Below are 16,033 nucleotides of genomic sequence, written 5' to 3' on the forward strand. Positions count from 1 at the left end.
CACTGATGATTAGATTTTGGGTCACCCAGATAACCCAAGACAGTCACCCCACATCAAGATCCTTAAACACACTGGCAAAGACCATTTTCTTTAGGTGGTAAAGTTTAAAAAAGATCAGGGCCTGATCTTTTTGGGAAGCAGGGTCACCAGCCATCAAATTGAAATGTCTAAAAATGAAGCAAAGCAATTAGGTGCTACAACTGAGTGGTAATAACATATCTTCTGCCTGAGCTAGGGAACGCAGTCCAGGTAGCCTAACCTGGGATGGCTCACCTGGGGCTAGATGAGGCTCTGTCCATATCTTCTCTCAGGAGTTCTCAAATGATTTTGTGAACCACCGAGGGGGTCCCTTTCAGCCCAATAATCTTTATCATTCCGGTTGCTCTTCCAGTCTCTTGTTTACTACACCATCTTTATTTTACTGATTTCTTCACGTTTTTTCGTCCCATTCCACTATAATCTGGTACACTGTTTTTGTTTTTATTGTTGTGCTGGTCTTGGGTCTCATCTTTTCACAGCTGTAGTAAGCAACTTCCTCTCTTCTGACCCAAGAGACACAGAAAAGTTTCTGCCCCAAATTATCACACTCCAGGACACACCACATTGCCTGAAATCCCTCACTTCTCTTCTCTGAACTAAAGCCCACCATTTAAATTTAAATATTATTTTGTAGTGATTACACATTAAACCAGGAGTTTACTGAATCTTCATGAAAGAAACCTTTAGGTTCATTACTTCTGAAATATACATTTGTCAAAACATTAGTTCTGTGGAGTTTCGTTAATAAAGGTTCTGGGAGTTTAAAAAATATATACAGGCAAACAAACAAAATCTAAAAACCAGAGAGACCATGATTCCATATTCAAAAAAGTAAAACTCTAACCACTGGACATCTCGGAGAGTTTAGAGGACCTGCTGAGCCTCCAAAAGGGCTGCACTATGTGTCGAGTTCCCCAACATACTCAGACACTGATGTCCTTTCTCCTCTTAAGCTACATGATGGTAGGAACCATGTCCATTTTTGCTCAACTTTGTGTCTCCAGCCTCTAGCCCAGTCCTTACATGTGGCCGCATAGCGGATGACAGATGGATGGATGGATGGGTGGGTAAGTGGATGGAATAACATCTTGAGAGACTCAATGGTTCTGGATGATCAAGAAGAGAAAAGAGGACAAAGAGAAGGAAGGAGAGAAAATGACAAAGGAAGAAAAGGGGATTGAAGACTTCCCTGGTGGTGTAGTGGATAAGAGTCCGCCTGAAAATAGGGGACACAGGTTCAATTCCAGGTCTGGGAAGATTCCACATGGAGAGCAATTAAGCCTGTGCACCACACAGACACTCTAGAGCCTGTGATCTGGAACCACTGAGCCCGTGTGCTGAGACTGCTGAAGCCAACGCACTGAGAGCCTGTGCTCCCCAACAAGAGAAGCCACCGCAATGTGAAGCCTGAGACCCACAGCAAAGAGTAGCTTCTGCCTACCGCAACCAAAATGTCCCTCACGAAAGCGATCAAGACCCAGCACAGCCAAAAATAAGTAGATACAAAGAAAGGAAAGGTGATTGAAAGAATGGGAACTGCAGACAGTAGCAGTCACATCTCCATTGCATGACAATTTTGCTTAAAGCTGGTTTCGATCATGGAGTTGATACATTTACAGATCCTTTATGCTACATCTTGGTTGGAGAGGCAGTGCTGTGGACTGAATGTTTGCGTCTCTCCCTAAATTCATACACGGAAACCCTAATCTCCAGTGTGATGGTATCTGGAGGGGAGGCCTTTGGGACGTAACTGGGTTTGAATGAGGCCATGGGGATGGAGGCTAAGGATGAGATTGCTGCTGTTAAAAGGGGATGAAGAGACCAGAGACCTCTCTCCATCAAGTGAGGATACAGCAAGAAGGCAGCCATCAGCAAAACAGGAAGAGGGCCCTCACCAGACACCAGACCTGCTCATACCTTGGTCTTGGACTTGCCAGCCTCCAGAACTGGGAGAAATAAACACCTGTCTTAAAGCAACAGAGTCTGCAGTATTTCGCTGCAGTAGCCCAGGCTAAAAGATAAGCACATGGCACAGTGTCTGCAATCAGAGACACCTGGGTCCAATACTCAGCTTTGCCCTTAATACCATCCATTCCCTTCCTTGCAAAATATGGCTAACAATGTCTAACTCATGGGGGTTGACAGCTTTAGAGATCATTTCCCTAAAGACTAAGGATCTAGGAATCTCTGAAGAGCTCCTTTTACTATATACTTTTATCATCCAAGAGCTCTGCAAAGTGCTTTGTATAAGCACATGACTTAGAAATATTATTTAATTGATGTAATTAGTTTCTTTCCTTCCTTTTTTCCCTTTTATCCTCTGGTTTCAACTAGGTAAAACACAGTCACATAGTTCAAAATTCAAATGATACCGAAGAATATACCATGAAAATTCTCCCTCTTCCACTGGACCCAGGCATTCAGCCCCTTCCTAAAGCATCCAATTTTACCTCAGGAGACTTTCAGTCAACAGATATCTGTAAATTAGCCTAATTCTGAGCTGTTTTAAGCAACTCAAAACAAAATGCCCTACTGCCATTCATCATTCCAGAAGGTCTCCCACTAAGGTAACTTGTTTCAGGTAGCTTGCTACTAGCTGAATTCCTTATGTGGAATTCCTTAATCAATAGGCTTGTTAATAAAGAACCACGCCCTATAGTCCTCACCCATCACCAAAGACTCAGAAATCTTTGACCTAGCACAGCTTAATTCTTTTTAGATGACTGAGAAGCTCTGTACTTCACCAGTCATTTTCAACATCTGAGTCAAAGTAATGTCCTAGAAAAGAGCAGAAATGATAAAAAATGGAGAGTTCTGGTTTTAGAAATATACTAGATTACTTTTTTAGCAACATATTAGGATCCAAGATTATTCCATAAGAACAGGAGGCAGAATCTCAGATCACCACTGTGAGAAAGGAGCCATCAAAACCGACCAGCTCTGAGGACTGAGGTCTAAAGAAGGTGAAAACCAACGACAAAAAGAAATAGGAAGGGACTTCCCTGGTGGCCCAGTGGCTTAGACTCCGCACTCCCAATGCAGGGGGCCTGGGTTCAATCCCTGGTCAGGAAACTAGATCCCACATGCTGCAACTAAGACCCAGAGCAGCCAAATAAATAAATAAACATAAATATATAAATATATCTTTTTAAAGAAGCAGTAGCAGGATATGACCAGACAGAGTTAAGGCCAATGACCTAAACAACTGAGAAGCACAAATGGCCAGGATATGCAAAGATAAACTATTTGAATCTGTGCTGTAAGTCATGGAATTTGCATAGCCAGCTGAATCAGTAGGTAAATAAGAATTAAACTGATGCAAAGCCAGGAGTCATAAAATAAGACAGGAAATACAAGATGCCCAGACTAGGTTCCTTTTCTGGACACCTAGATCCCCTCCTATGTTTCTAAGATGATCTGGATACCAAGCCAGAGTTAGCCAAACCCATTTCTAGCTTCAGAAACCTCAGCACACACAAAGGCTGGGAACTCAGGAGGCCACCCCACTCAGCAAGGACATGGCAACAGAATAATAAGAACATGATCCTTCTTGCTCTTGTTATCCTGCTTGAATCTCAAATACACTCTTACAGCCATTTAGTTAGAAACCTACATGGTCTGTTCAGGTATAGTAGTTTAATCATAACAGTCAAATGAGAATTTTGAATTTGGCTGCAGAGTCGGGCAGAATTCAACAGAAATTTTTGGAGAAAAACATTCCGTGAACTTTCACCCAAATTCCCACACTGAGACAAGTGCTGAAAATGTATTACGACAGAAGCAGTGTTTATTTATCCAAAGACAGGATGACAAGTGCCTTTCTTTTTTTTAGTTTTTTGATTCTACTCATCTGCAAAACACAAAAGAAGCTGAAAGCATAAGCTAGGAATTTTTTGTTACATTACCATCTCTTTATTATAATCACTGAGTCAAATACAGTAGGCTGTATTTCAGCAGGGTTGTCACATAACTAACTGTGCCAAGCGCCAAAGGACCCGACACTCTACACTAACTCACCATTAGGAACTAGCATCCTGATGGGCTAGAGGAGTACATGATTCTTCCAGGGAAAGAGGGCAGACAGGAAGGAACAGCTCTCCAGAATGTCAATTTGAAGGTGAAAGTGAAAGTCGCTCAGTCGTCTCTCTTTGTGACCCCCATGGATATACAGTGCATGGAATTCTCCAGGCCAGAATACTGGAGTGGGTAGCCTTTCCCTTCTCCAGGGGATCTTCCCAACCCAGGGATCAAACCTAGGTGGTGGCTAAATAGAACTTGACAGGTAACTGTCAACTTGGAAACACGGGGTCAACTCACAAAGTAAGAGCCAAGAAGTGCCCACATTTGGGTGTTCTGAGCTTGGGGACAACTTCTTTCTTCTACATCTTCCCCACATCCCACTGAAAGAATTGAAAGGGACTCAGTTATATACTCAGTCTCCCCATAATATCTAGAGTTCATCCTTCAGTCCAAACAGGAGCTATGAAGACGTAGGCCCAGACCAAACTGAACCCCAGGGACACAAAACGAGAGCCACAAAGTATAGGCACTGGAACTTCTGGTGTGGAGTGTCGAGGGAAGTTCAAGTTCTCGTCCTTCTAACACTGAAAAGCCCCTGCTTTTCAGGAAATCTCCTGATTAAAGAACCTATAGGCTTTTCCTCCAATTGCAACCCAAAGTTTCACATCTGTCTTTCTGTCCTTAGTCTTCTTATGCCACTAAATGTATAACTGTGTATAAACCAAATTTTACCAAACTTGAGACTCTCAACTCATTTAATATATTCCTCAATGTCTACTCCATCACATCCATAAAGCTTTCCATCCATTCATCTTTACATTTTGAAAATCTGAACGGCCAGCATATACTTATGCTCAGTGTTTAATGGTGACATTTAAACATAACTACAATAAAATATAAAAACTGTATACTGCTGCCGCTCAGAAAAGAGACCCACACCATCAAAAAGTCAAGTTCAAACAGGCCAAGTCCATGGGAAAGGAAACAAAGCTTCTCCAGCTTGGCCAACTTCTGCTCTAGACTTTTAGAGAAGTCTCATTCTCCCTATTGAAGCTGTAAGACCCAGAAGGTTAAGACCAATCCTAGGACAACAGGAAAGAGGCATGGACCTGGTCACTGAGGCCGATGTCAAGGACACCAAGAAGAATCCCTGGAGCCTCAGAACAGTCCAGAACGGCTGCTCGCCAAACTAGACAGCCCAGAACAGAAGCCAGATCTATGGATGAAGAGTATGTCCTTACATGGATGGGCCTCCCGAGTAGCTCAGATGAGAAAGAATCTGGCTGCAATGCAGAAGACCCAGGTTTGATCCCTGGGTCAGGAAGATCCCCTGGAGAAGGGAATGGGAACCCACTCCAGGGACCAGAGTTTCTTCAGTAGTATAGAATTCACGTGCACATTTAATTTGAAAGAATAGAATTTTTAAGATATGCATTTAGGGGGGGATACAAACTTCAATCTATAGCATGAATATGTTGAAACCTAAAAACATCAGAATTACAGTATTTGAAGGTGGGGGGTCTTTGGGTGATGATCAGGTCACGAGAGTAGAGCCCTCGTGAATGGGATTAATGTCCTTGTAAAGAGCTCCCCGTCCCCTTGCCTCTTCCACCATGTGAGGACAAGCAAGAAGACAGACTCTTTGAACCAGGAGGCCAGCCCTCACCAGACATGGCACCTTGGTCTTGGACTGCTTAGCCTCCAGGACTGTCACAAAGAAATTTCTGCTGCTTATAACCCACCTAGTCTACGATATACTTGGTTAGAGCAACCTGAACTGACAAAGAATGCATTTGTGGTGATGTATATATATTCCAACATTTCTAACTAGGTTGCATATTGCTATCTTATGTGACATGAGATATATTTAAGATGGCACCTAGTTGCTTCTTTATTAAAACCATATTTCAATCCAAGCTGGAACTAGCACTTGCCATCATTCCAGCCTGTCTCTCCTCCACTCTCTTTCATGTTCAGCATGAATCAAATGGCGTAAGCATCCCAAATACATTCCAGTTAACACTCCATGTCTCATCCCTCCACATTTTTCCACATTCACTCCAAGCCTTTGTTCTTCCCTTTGACTCCATGTTAAAATGCTAGACATCTTTTAAGCCCCAACTTGGAAAAGTCTTCCTTGATTCCAAAAGACACTCGCTGCCCTATACCTTGATTTAATTTAATTTAATTTAATCCTATACCTTGTATATAGCACTATTACCAGCGTTTTTAGGTTTGTTTTTTACTGACTGTCACCCCTATTGTGAATGGCAAAGGGTACAAAGTTAAAAAACAGTCCTATCTTATATTTGGGTGACTTTGAACAAATTGAGACTTTTGAGTCTCAGTTTCTTCTTCTGTAAGATAACCATAGATATTATCATCCCATCTCTCAGACTACTATGAGGCTTAACTAAGATAACATATTAAGAGCATTTTTCAAAAAATAATTATTTATTTAGCTGCATTGATTCTTAGTTGTGACATGCAGAATCTAGTTCTTTGACTAGGGATCAAACCCAGGCTGCTTGCCTTGGGAGTGGGGAGTTTTAGTCACCTGACCACCAGGGAAGTCCCAGTGAGAGCATTTTATCAATTATAAGGTACTGACAATTTTTATTTAGAATAAAGAAGACTTTTTGAAAATAGGTAATGGACCACACAAATTAGGAAAAAAGATATGATCTCTCACCATTTATAAAAACAGCTCTAGATAAAACTACCGATGAGCACTGACCTCCCAAAACCGTAACCTGGAAGGTCTATTCTCAGCTGTCACCTTGCTCAATCCATCAGCAGCACGTGTCCCAGACAACCTTGCCTTCTTCCAGGACACACTCTCTTCACTAGGCTTCCACCACTTCTCAATCTAGCCCCAAGGCTTTCCTTTCTATACTCACTCCCTTGGTGATCTCATCTTCTCTCATGGCTTTAAACAGCATTTAACTTCTTCCAACTCACTAACCTGGATCTGTAGATTTCTTCCCCGAAAATCAAAACTGTGTATTAAACTGCCTAGATACTTTAAAAGTACCTTAATGTGTCCAAACTGAGCTCCCAGTCTCCCCCATCCCAAGTACACACTTCATCTCAGTTCATGGACACTGGATCCGTTCAGGTGCTTGGGTCAAAAATATTTCAGATGTGATGCCTCTTTTTCTCTCATACTTTCTAACCAATCCACCAAAAAATTTTCCAACCAAAGTGGCTTCAGAATCCAGTCCCTTGCCACCACCTCCGTGCTGCTTTTATCCTCGTTCAAGTTGCCATCATCTCTCACTTGACACCTGAAATTGCTTCCTAAATGGTCTCCCTGTTTCTGCCCTACCCATCTTTGATCTTGTTGAATAAACCCATCAGAGTCATTGTGTGACATTAGTTATATCAGGTCAATCACTGGTTAAACCCCTTCAATGGTACCCTGTCTCCCTCAGTGTAAAACCACAAAGGGATTTCAGGATTTGTGTGATCTGCTCACCATACTCCTATTTCCTCTCTGACCTCACCTCCCACCACTGTCCCCTTTGCTAAGTTCACTCCAGCCACCATTCCCACCTTGCTTTCTGTGGATAACCAGACGCTGGCCCTGCCTCTGCCTGGATGCTCTTCTTCCGGCTATCACGTGGATCAGTCCTTCACCTTCTTGATATCCATCCTCAAATGTCACCTTCTCCGTGAGGTCATTCCCAACCATCCTTTCCTCTTACTTCCCACTGCTCTTTCTCGATTTCTTTTCAATAGTAGTTGCCATCTTTTAACGTATATTCTACTGTCACTAGTAAAAGCTCCAACAGTACCAGAATTTTTATTTCTTTTGTATCTTCAGTGCGTAGAGCAATGCCTGACACATAGATGCCATATTACTTATAAGAACGAATGAGGGAACAATGAATGCCCAAAATGGGCTTCACACGTCCATGATACATGTATTTCTAACCACCTGTACCTTCCACAATAAAGGGCAGAAAAACCATCAAAGTTCTTAGAAATGACTGACACTTAAAAGTCAGAAAATTTGCTTCTCATATACTTATCAGATGCCTAGTATGTGTTGCATGTATAATTTTGGAAGGCAGAGCTGAACATTAAGATTTCCCTCCTATGTAAGTTTCTTATGAGTACCTTGGCAGATTCTTCTGGTCTCAATAATTGAAACTAATCCATGTCAACAAACAGTTTTAAAAAAACAAAACTATAAAATTGGATACTTATGGTAATTAGGTATATTTGGTTCTAGCCTAAGAATTATATCACACAGAGAAACTTTAAAGAATGCATGATTTTTAAATGCTGTAATTACAAATTATTATATTAGTAGTTGCTATACTAATGAATATAATTTGCTGATTAAAACAGATGTTGCCCACAAAGAGAAAGTTGTGGATACATCTAGAAAAGAAAAAAACTTTTCCCATTTTAATATTGATTTATTCCATATTTTTCTTTTTAATTATTATCATTTTAAGGCAACTATCTGCTTGTAAATTACAAATGAGAAGGAGCAGTACTTTAACATTCTCACCAAAAACTTCCTAAGTATAAATGAATATAGTCTTCCTCAAACTAAATAATCACTCAGGAATGGCGATGTATTTTGCTAAATTACAGATCTAGAAAATGAAAATCCAAGACTTTAAACTTCATTTCACAACGATACGCTATTCTTCGAAGCGTTGTTTATACTAACTGTAAGTTTTCGATTTAAATAAAAACCATTCTATCAGAAACTAATATCAGAAAATGCACTGTGGTTCTTGATTTCCTCATCAAGAAATCACTGAACCATCACATTATATCATAACTAAAAGGTGAACAAACAAAAATTTTTTAAACTATAAGTTTATCCCTCACTGACAACATTGAAAATAGAGAATTTATGTAAATCAATTCTAGAAACTTGCTCTTATCTCAATTTACAGAAATTTCTGTAAGGAAAAGGAAAGGCCACATAGTCCAAGAGGAAGTCATGACCTTTGGCAACATGCTTATATATAACAAGATTTAACAAGTGTTTGTTGAAGTGAATTAATCCACGCTTACCTGGATAAAAGACTCGAATAGAACATAACTTTAGAGGAAAAAAAAAACCTCATCTAACATGTGAAAACGTCCATCCAAATTGACTTTGAATACTTCCGTGAATACTTTTGGTTACTGCGGCCTAAAACTTGCAAGACAGTCAACAAAGAAAGTTGAAAGTATCAAAACATCACCAATTCATTGTGAAAAGCAATAGTAGTAGGTTTTTTTTAATATATCTAAACATATTTACAGATACTTATCCCTTTGCTAACCTTTTTCTTACACACATGGATTTAAAAAATACATTCCCTACAACAGCAACTTCATGGGATAAGTGCTATGATCCCCACTTACAAATCAGAAAACTGAGACCCTAGGAAAGCTAATAAACTGGCCCAGGTTATCAAGATGAGGATTTAAACTCGAGTCTGTTTCATTGCAAAGTCTGTTTCTAAACCTCTGAGCCTAACACTAGATAGCCATTAGAACAGATTCAAACATACTCACTTTATACATTTGTAGGTAAAATATTTGCTTGGAAATAATACTGCAGTTTAGAGCCCCTCAGAACATTCCAGCAGATAAACTTTTGCTGAAAACATTTCAGGAAATCTGAAATCTTCATACAATGCACTTTTTTGAAAGTATACCTCACAAAAATTGTAAAGCCTATTTTTTTAATCTAATATTCCCTGAGCTAAACAGTTATAGGAAAATAATTGTTAGTAATACACACAAGTTTTCCACATCAGTAACTCAAGTGTTGAACAATTTAAAAATGAACTTCCCAAGAGAGGATGCTCCTTAATTATAGAAGCAATCAACAAATCATAAAACCTTAGAGCTAAAAGAGTTCTTCGAGTTTCTTTAAACTAACCTTTCACTGAATAGATGATAAACCAAAGTCCAGGCAGGTGAAGCAGTTTATCTAAGTTTCTACAACTAAATAAGAAGCTAATTATAAGACGTTTTACTTACAGCAGGATAAAAATATTTCCAATTCCCAATTATCTTTTTGACCAGACCTTATTATTTCTCAGTTACAGTAATATATCAATGATATTCTCCAATTGCAGCACTTAAAACTACCTTGAACTTGAATCATTTTGAGGATCAAATCCTAAACTTAAATAATTTCAAAGCAACCTAGCCTAAACAAAGAAAACTCTCACTTTTCATGACAAACAACTGCTGAACAAGGGAAGTAAATACTGTACCAAAATACTTTTTATACTACCAAGAGTATTCATGTGAACTCTGAATGGCTTTCTCACAGAGATGATCAAGAATGAATTATAAGATGTAAAAAAAAGGAATATAAGACTCTTAACGACCACCATAAAAACTTAATGTATATCATAAAGATTAAACAAATGTTCAGCCTCTGTTGGTTACTACATAGTAAAGTTTTTATTCTGATAGAACTTACTATACTTTATATATACCCCCAGCTAGTAGGAATTCATTTCCTTCTGGCCACTTTTGTATTTTATTTACCAAAATGAAATATCAAGAGTGTCCAAAATGAATGCAAACTACAGAAGTCCTGCTACTATAGGAATGTTCGCTGTGATATTTAAAAGCAAAATCAATCACAGACAGAATAGAATACCTACCTATCAGACCCATCATTGTTACATAACTTTCCTTTGTAACTATATAACCATATTCATAATAAGTGATAATGTTTAAGACAGTCAAATTAATAAAGTTTCCTCAGAAGTACCCAAATCATCATCCCAAATGAAAGTGAACCTACAAACCAGTACAAAACAAGGAACTCTAAAGTCATAAATCACTTTGAACAGGCAACAGCTCAAAATAACTAGAAAATTCTCTAAAGGCATAAGCACCAGCTCCCAAAGGAAGTGCCTATAGAGTATTTAAAAAGCAACATACCTTCTTAAAGATGGAGAATTCCCAGTGTTCAAACAGTAGTAATCCACATAGGGAAGGCATCATCAAAAATCCCAACAACTTTGAAACAACTCCAAAGAAAAAAGTTTGGCAAGTTTTCATTCAGGAATGACGATGTTGTAATGGTACTTCCACAATGTTCACTGATGGAAAGATCCAGTAAGAAGGATACAACACAGAGGAGGTGGGAGCGCTTCTGATGTTTTCTAGATGCTGACCACAGTAATCACACCTATACAATTGAAATTCATTAGTGTCAGCTTTCAAGCACACTCAGTTTCTTTAAAAAAAAAAAAAGTAACTTTAGCATTAATAGATTTCTTTCTTTGACACAAAAATTCAAAACCTGCATAGTTCTGGCAGCTGAATCATTTCTAGCTGCAGGTTTTAATAATGGATACTCTATATAAATCATAACTTTCAGAAGTTCAAATAGATTGTCTTTGGCTGTTTCCTCCAGTTATTTGATGGCAGCACAGTTTGATGGTTCATCTGTCCTGTCAAACCATAAAAGGCGGGAGATAAACGCAAAGGGTGTGGGGTGGGGATAGGAAAGGAGAGCCGTGATACATCACCTTGGTATTTGGAACCATCTCACAAAACATACCTGAAGATAATGACCTAAATTTGCATTTTCCAGTTCAGGAGCCCTGTTTCACACATTCCTAGTATTCAAACATGGCTAGAACATGCTACCTTTGTTCACTTTCAACAAACTCTCAACTTCTGTCCCTAAATGTCTTTTTATGAACCAAGGGACGGGGCAGATAAACAACTTTTGTGGTCAAGTGCGAAAGGGCGGAAAGAAATGTCCTAGAAAGTGGAGAAGTGTACCAGTGATGCAGACTTTGCCTCATCTGAGCCAGAACCAACCTAGAAACACTGGGAAGTGACGCTACTTGAGAAACAAAGTTAGGGAGTCTCCTTGTGCCCGTAAACACTGAGGGAGTCGCGCTGCGTCTCCACCCCGCAGAAGCTCCAACAGCCATCCCTCTTTTGGGCGGGCGTGGCAGACAGAAACAAAAGGTTAAAACACAAAAGGCGGGGCGGGCCGCTGGGTCTGGGGAGCTTCTGGCGCTCGCGGTCCCCTTTCTATTCAAACACTTTAAATTGGGGCGGGTAGGGGGCCGCGTGAAGTGAGAGAGGTGATGCTGGATGGCCAGGACCGCATAGGTTATCCTGGGTGGGTCGTGAAACTGAAAGGGGCGGACGGGATGGCGGACTCCTAACTAGTGGTCCAGGCCCATCCCTGCATCCCTGCATCTCTGACAAGTCGAGAACCTGTGGCTTCTTCCTCCTCCCTACCTTGCCCCCAAAGAAAACTTTCTCAACTCTTACCAGCTCGCTCTAATCCCCTGGACCACAAACACAAGGTCCCATCCCCTACCAGTCACACCTCTTCTGCGTTCTATTGTTGTAGCTTTGGGTATGGTGCGTAGGAATCGGCACAGCGCTCCGCAGACGGTTAAGTTATAAAAACGCTGAGGGAAGGGCCCCCCGCTTCCCGATCTCTTGCCTTCGCAGGACCAAAGTCAGAGCCGGGGTGGGGGTGAGACCCAGCACAACCCCAATCGTCGCGGCATGCTTCCCTCGGGTCTGTGCGCAGCTGGGAGATAGGCGAGGCAATGCCCCCCTCGAGACACCCTGCCCCCATTTCCCCAGCTCCTCATATAAAGAGGCACTTGAGAGAAATGCCCGCCTGGCTCTTGCCTATGAGAAATAAACAAATAAAACAATCTGTGCAAGTTCCTTAAGGAACAAAAGAGAAGGGACCCGGGGGTTAGGGGAAAGGAGATACAACTTGGCCAAACTTCGCCACCGGATGGCTCCTCCGTCCTCCCAAGGGCGGGGAAGCCGGGAGCATCGCGGGGGAGAGAGGTAAATAAGACCACAGTCCCCACTCACCTTCTTCCCCACTTGGTCGCACTTTGAAGAGACACTTCCCTTGTCGCGGTCCTCGAGGCGCTCGGACACTTTTGTGTGGCCTGACAGCGGAGAAAGTCGCGGCGGCAAAGTTGCGAGAGGGAGATACCCGCGCGTCCAGGGGAGAGGGGCGGAGAGAGAGTTCATCAGAGTTCCCCCTTTTGTTCCAAGTCCCGGAGCAGACAAAGAGGCGGCGAGCGGCGGCAGGTTTCTCCTCTCACCCCTTCTTCCTCTCTCCCTCCCCTCCCCTCCCCGCCCCCTCCCTCTCCCCGCATCTCCCGCCCGGCTCGGAAACCTAGGAGGCGAGCCGGGGCGGCTCCGGCCCCAGCTCGTGGCAACTCTGCCCCGACCCTCTCCGCCCACCACCTCGCTCGAAACTTTCCCCGGGAGATGCCCGTCTGGGCCCCTCCACACCCACCTCCCTTCTACTGCCTCCCAGTCTAACGCGCTCAAGTCTACCGGGAGGGGGGAGAGAGAGAGAGGAATCTCCAAAATCATTGTTTCCGGGAGATGCACCTCTTTGTTTGCACTTTCCCTGCCAATCAATGTGAGCAATCCACTTTAGCATCGAGTTTCTGTCAGTTTCCCCTCATCCCGAGAGAGACCAGATGAGACGGGTAAAGGGGTCCACCCCAGAAGATCCAGGCGCCTAGACAACTAGAGGTGGGCTGCGCCCTGGGTTCTCCATCCTGGCTCCTCCACGGGGATCACCCCCTCCACCCGGCACACCAAAAGAACTCAAAGGGGCATCCAGAAGTGTTAGAAAAGTCTGCTCCCCACCCCCACCCCCGCCCACCCCCACCCATTCTGTCCCTTGGGAACTGCCTCTAATCCCGAGGAGGAAGCCCAGCTCGGAGGCCCACCGGGACCTCCACCTCTCGGGGCTACCTGTTGCTGCAGGCGCTGCGCGACTTGGTCCAGGGGCGCCGAGGACAGATTCCCACCTCGAGCATCGCGCCCACCCCTCAGGCCCCAAACTTCTCCGAAGCACAGACCGCGCAGGCAAGGCTCTCCGGGTGGCCGCGCTCCCTCTGATCCTGGAGCCAGGCCCTCCTCACCGGTTCCCTTCTCTGCACCACTGCCTTGACCTCGCTCCAAAAATCGGACTCAGGGTCCCTGGCTGCCTCCCCGACCTCTACTCCCTGGCAACTCCAAGCATCCCGTCTTTCCGCCTCCTCCCCCACTGCCTTGCCCGGGCAGCTCGGGTGTTCCGGACCAAAAACAGCTCCGGACCCTCCTCCAGACCCTTTACCAGTGTTTCCCCGACCGTCTGTACCGGGGACCCCCATCCTCACGTTCCCTATCCTTAGACGCTCATCCCAACTGCGGGCCACAGTACTGGCGCTCGGAGTGACTAAGAGTAGCGCTCATTTTCCTTCAGGATCTTACTAGAATTGAAGGGAAGGGAAGCCGGAGGTTGGGGGGAATGGGAGAGAATGGGGGCCCACAATGGAAAGCAGTTTCTAGGGCAAAGAAAAAAAAAATCAACATTCCAAAGCAAACATCCACCTTTCAGGAGGTACTCGGCCCATCGCGCACCTTCGCCCCCATCCCTCCTTCCCCATCCCAGACTTGAGGGTCTTTGGGTTGATGCAGTTGGGGGGTGGGTGGGTAAAGGGATGAGGCAGAAGGAGGCCTGTAAACTTGGGACCAAGGTCGGGAGCTGGGTGGGGGGTGGGGGATGCCTGAAGGAGGAGATGGGGGAGGGAGCCAAGAGCCCCCGCCGAGCCCGGAATGTCGCGGCGGACAGTCCCGGTCCTCCCCGGGCGACTCCTCGCCAGGTCTCTCCCCCGGAGCGGAACAAAGACTCCGCGAGGAGCGCGTCTGTTCTCGCCTCCCCGCGCCCGCACCCCGCCCTCCGCCTCGCTCGCTGGAGCCCACGCCGCCCTCGGAAACTTTGCAACCAACTTCCCCCCAGAGTTAGCGCGCGCGGCGCGGGGAACAGAAGAAGAAATAGGAACAATCGCACGCGGGGACCAGAGATGCCCCTTGTCCTCGTCCCCTCCCGGACGCGGAGGACCACTCCTGGCGCCGCCGGTCCCGGCCAGCGCGCGGGGCGACCCGCGGTGCCAGGGCGAGAAGCACGCACGTTTTCGCCGCTCCCTTAAGGAAGCTTCTTTAGTTTAGGCGCCTGCAGGGCTGGGTCGTGAGGTCGAGGGAAGAGGTAACAAACAGGAGATGCGGGCGGAGGGCCGCCGCTCGGACCTGCGGCGGGAGGCCAGGGAGCGGGAGCGAGCGCCAGTGTGGCCGCGCCCGTCGGGCCGGCTGCCGGCGCGCCCCGTCCCGCCTGCCGAGCTCGGCCCGCGGCCGCGAGGCCGCACGGTCACGGCCCCGGGGCCCGCCCGGCCCGCCTTCTTGCACGTCGCCCGCTCACCTGCGCGGAGCCCGGACACCTGCGCCGGCTTCTCCCGGAGCCTCAGGTCTCCAGGGCGGCCGCTCGCCTACTGGAAACTCCGAAGCTTCATCTGAGGTTAGGGATCTTCAACGCACCACGACCAACCACAGGAGAAAACAGCCCCCACCCACTCCTGTCTGGCACATTTTCCTCTTTGTCTAATTATGATGACTTCCAGAATTCTCTTTTTAGGAGAAGTCTACCCACCACCCACCTGCACCGCGCGACAAACCCTTACTTTCCGCTATCTTCAGGGATCGGCTTGGAAAAGAACGAAAAAGTCAGTACTTCGAAACAATTCAGTTCTGCTGCCTCACGAAAGTACTCGTGGGGTAACTCGAAGAGCTGCTGACTTCTAAATCATGACTGTCATAGCAGATTAATGGAATCTATTGAAACACTACCAAATCTTTTTTTAAAAATGTTCTGTTTGTTTCTCTCTTTTCTCAAGGGAAGGGCCATTTGCCAGGTGAACAGTCAATGTGGCTTCAAGAAGGCTTTCTCCCAGCTTTATAGAACACCCTCACCCAGGCTATTGGAGGTCTCTCTCTTTCCCAACCTGCTGCCTGACTAAGTGATTTCCTCTGAAGGATCTTGGTCCTTTACTAGTCAGAGCTCCGCCACCTCCATTCGTGGGCTGCTCTCAGTATGATACTAGTCACTGCTATCTTTGGAAAGAATGCCATCTTTTCTCAGACCGCACCATATTACTATTAT

General features: G+C 44.7%; 1 long non-coding RNA gene across 10 annotated transcripts in view; it reads right to left on the reverse strand.

Annotated features, from left to right (window-relative positions):
- The window catches only part of LOC138425759 (uncharacterized), a 398,453-nt gene extending 383,012 nt beyond the window's left edge, over positions 1–15,441 (reverse strand). For 6 of the 10 annotated variants that reach the window (XR_011251379.1, XR_011251380.1, XR_011251381.1 and 3 more), the window contains exons 1-2: positions 12,904–13,285; positions 10,981–11,230 (exon numbers count right to left, since the gene is read on the reverse strand). This is a non-coding gene — a long non-coding RNA (uncharacterized lncRNA). Of the gene's footprint in view, positions 1–10,980; positions 11,231–12,903; positions 13,286–13,809; positions 14,075–15,295 lie in introns of those variants that run through there. The other 4 variants (XR_011251383.1, XR_011251382.1, XR_011251377.1 and 1 more) reach the window with 3 other exon arrangements.
- Between the last annotated feature and the right edge of the window lie 592 nt (positions 15,442–16,033).

Source organism: Ovis canadensis, chromosome 20 (assembly GCF_042477335.2).
Source record: "Ovis canadensis isolate MfBH-ARS-UI-01 breed Bighorn chromosome 20, ARS-UI_OviCan_v2, whole genome shotgun sequence".
Taxonomy (NCBI): Eukaryota; Metazoa; Chordata; class Mammalia; order Artiodactyla; family Bovidae; genus Ovis; species Ovis canadensis.